This window comes from Neoarius graeffei, chromosome 18, assembly GCF_027579695.1.
Source record: "Neoarius graeffei isolate fNeoGra1 chromosome 18, fNeoGra1.pri, whole genome shotgun sequence".
NCBI lineage: Eukaryota > Metazoa > Chordata > Actinopteri > Siluriformes > Ariidae > Neoarius > Neoarius graeffei.
The window spans coordinates 33,215,380-33,218,838 of record NC_083586.1 but is presented as its reverse complement, the minus strand read 5'-3'; the positions used below and the strand labels follow the sequence as shown (position 1 = coordinate 33,218,838).

Sequence of the window (3,459 nt, the reverse complement as noted above, 5' to 3'; positions counted from 1 at the left end):
GTGGCTTTTTGTTAATGTTATTGATGTAATTTATGTAACCTTCCTCATATTCTAATGTTATTTAAAAGTAAATATACTGTAAATATATTCAGTAAACAGCCTAAACATAATTCACTGCATTTTGATTATGATTTATCCATTTGTTTCTGTAATTCCTTGTCATTTGATACTTTCCCAGCAAATGGACCTCCTTCATGATGGCCATCATATTCCTTTCATAATGGAGTAATGACTATGTCAGATTGCTATTGTAAGTAAATTACATCAGACAGCATTATGTTTGAGGCACATATTCCATACAGACAAATGATGCTTGCGAGACTTGGGAAATGAACTAATGTGGCCATTTCTCGCTCTGACTGCCATAGAAGACAGCTATTCATGATTGTATTAAACAAACAGAGGAAATCATGCCTAACCTTGCAGAGAGGACAGCTTTGTTTTTCTTTGATAGTAAAGGATGATTCCTTCCTGTCACGGTCCTGGGGGCCTGCACCCCACCAGGACAAGGAGCTGTGTAACCTTGTCGAGGTGTGACAGCTTGTTCCCACCTTGTGTCTGCCTGGGTCTGGCGCATGCAAGACCTGTAACCTTGGGGGGCTTATGACACCAGGGAGGTACTAATTAGCAGTTCCACCCAAACACCCCACCATAACTAGTTAGGCGCCAGGTTAGCAGCCCAACCCTGTAAAAATCCCAAAATGCTACAGAAATAGCAAGTGAAAGTCAAAGAAGTCGGTGCAAAGAAGAAAGTGATGGACAAAATCCTGTAATGACAGACCCTAATGAAAGCCACAAGGAAGTTAGAGCCTCGAAGTGCCGGATTCAGAATGCCAAAAGGATAACGAAGATTGGAACCTGGAATGTGCAAACTCTATACCAAAGTGGGAAGATGGCCTGATTGCTAAGGGAATTTGATGAGTACCAGCTAAACATCCTGGGAGTCAGTGAGATGAGGTGGACAGGCATTGGGAAGTTATGCAACAATGGCAGGACCATACTCTATTCAGGGCATGAAGATCAACACTGCCATGGAGTCGGCATGGTGCTGGACATAGAGGCCTCTAGCACGCTCATTGGATGGAAATCAGTTAGCGATCACATCATTACAGCATGTTTTCAGTTGAGTCATGTGAAGACAACCATCATGCAAGTATATGCTCCAATGAACAGCTGCAAGACACCTTCAACAACATTCCCAGCCACGACTTGAAGATCCTTATAGGCGACTTAAATGCTCAAATTGACAATTGCAGGTTAGATTTTGAAAGTGTAGTCAGACCTTATGGGACAGCGCAGAAGACAAATGACAATGGGGAATGCCTCCTACTGTTCTGCAACATCAACAGCCTCAACATAGGCAACATTTACTTCCAACACAAGACCATCCACAAGAAAACCTGGAGATCACCAGATGGGACAACCAACAATGAAATTGATTACATCTGTATCAGCCAATGTTGGAGATCAGCATTACTTGATGTTAGAGGATACAGGGGCACAGATGTTGGCTCAGACCACCACCTACTGTGTGCCAAAGTGAAGCTGTGGCTGAAGAAACTCACAAGGAAGAAGAAAGTGAAACCCTATGCAACTGAAAAGCTTAAAGACCCTGCTGTCAGTCAGAAATACTAACTAAAACTCCAAAATAGATTCCAACAGCTGCAAGAGATGGGACCCAATCTGGAAAACAAATGGGCACTCTTCAAGGGAGTGGTCACAAAAAGTGCCGATGAAACCATCGGGAGAAGGCAAGGATCACGGAAAGAACAGTGGATACTGGAACCAACTTGGAAGATTATAGATAAGAGAGAGAAGGTGAAAGTTTACAGAGATAGGGCAAAAACAGAAGAAAAGAAGGAACAAACAGACAACTACTACTGAGCACTTGACTGTCAAGTAAAGAAGAGCTGCTGTGCAGATAAGAGGTGTTGGTTGGAAAAAAAAGGATGCCAAAGCAGAGGAAGCAGCTAGCCGAAATGATACAAAGACATTGTATCATATTGTACGGGACCTAACAGGTACCAGGAGTAACTGAAGACCCTGGTAACAACTGAAGAACAAGATCTACATTGGATGGAATACTTCCGAGAAACGTTAAACCAGCCAACACCAACCACCCTGTATGATTTCAAGGCAGAAGAACCAACAAAGACACTGGAGGTCTGTGAGGAACCAATCAGGGAGGAGGAGACTGCTGAAGCAATAAAAGCAATGAAGAACAATAAGGCAGCCGGACTGGATGAAGTTTCAGTAGAGATGCTAAAATATGGTGGACAGAGTACAATCGAAATACTGACCAAGCTGTTCAACTACGGTACTGCTGGCAAAAAGAACAAGTCCCTCAAGACTGGCAAGATGGAGTGATTGTAAAAATCCCAAAGAAAGGCAACCTTTCAAACTGCAACAACTGGCATGGCATCAGTCTCCTATCCATTCCTGAGAAAGTGTTCTGCACTGTATTTCTAAAGCAACTCAGGCGAGCTGTCGACTGCTTACTGCAAGAAGAGCAAGCTGGCTTCCAAAACAACCATTCATGCATGGAACAAATCTTCACACTTCAAAACATCATTGAGCAATGCCTTGAACATCAAAGACCACTAGTGTTAAATTTCATTGATTTCAAAAAGGCATTCAATAGTATTCACAGGGAATCTCTCTGGAAGATTGTCCTTTCATATGGTGTCCCAAGAAGTTTTGTGAACATTTTCAAGAGTCTCTATACCAACTCAAGATGCTGTGTTAGAACAGAAGAGGGCACAACAAACTTCTTCAACATCGAAACTGGTGTGAGACAAGGATGCATCCTTTCCCCATTCCTGTTCCTACTGGCAATCGACTTTGTCCTGAAGAAGACCACAAGTGATTGCATGGAGGGAATACCATGGAGAGAGGAAGCAAGACTGGCAGACCTTGACTTCGCTGATGACCTCGCCCTGCTGTCTGAAAACAGAGATGACCCCCAAAGCCTCACGACAAAACTTGAACAGTTCTCTGGAAAGGTAGGGCTGTGTGTGAGCACGGAGAAGATAAAGGCAATGATTGTGGACAACAACAACAACAGCCAAGCCCCAGTCAGTATTAGTGTCAACAATAGTTGCATCAAAACCACTGACCAGTTCACCTATCTCTGCAGCACAGTAGCCAACAATGGTGAAGTAGAGCCTGATGTCAACTGCAGAATTGGTAAAGCAGCTACAGTATTTAAATGAATGAACACCATTTGGACAGCAAACACCATAGACTGTGACACAACACTTGAACTCTACAACAGCATAGTTATCCCCACAGCTATCTATGCCAGTGAGACCTGGAAGCGTACAGCCCGTGTAAGCAAAAAGCTGGATGTCTTTCACCAAAGAAGCCTGAGGAAGAGCCTAAAAGTGAGATGTCAGGACCATGTTACAAATGAGGAAAATATTGCGGAGGGCCAGATCATGACCTTTGAGTGAAATTGTT

At 43.2% G+C, this 3,459-nt stretch overlaps 1 pseudogene; it reads left to right on the top strand.

Moving 5' to 3' along the window:
* The first annotated feature begins 772 nt into the window (after positions 1-772).
* LOC132865763 (craniofacial development protein 2-like) lies at positions 773-2,038 on the top strand (annotated as a pseudogene).
* The last annotated feature ends 1,421 nt before the right edge of the window (positions 2,039-3,459 follow it).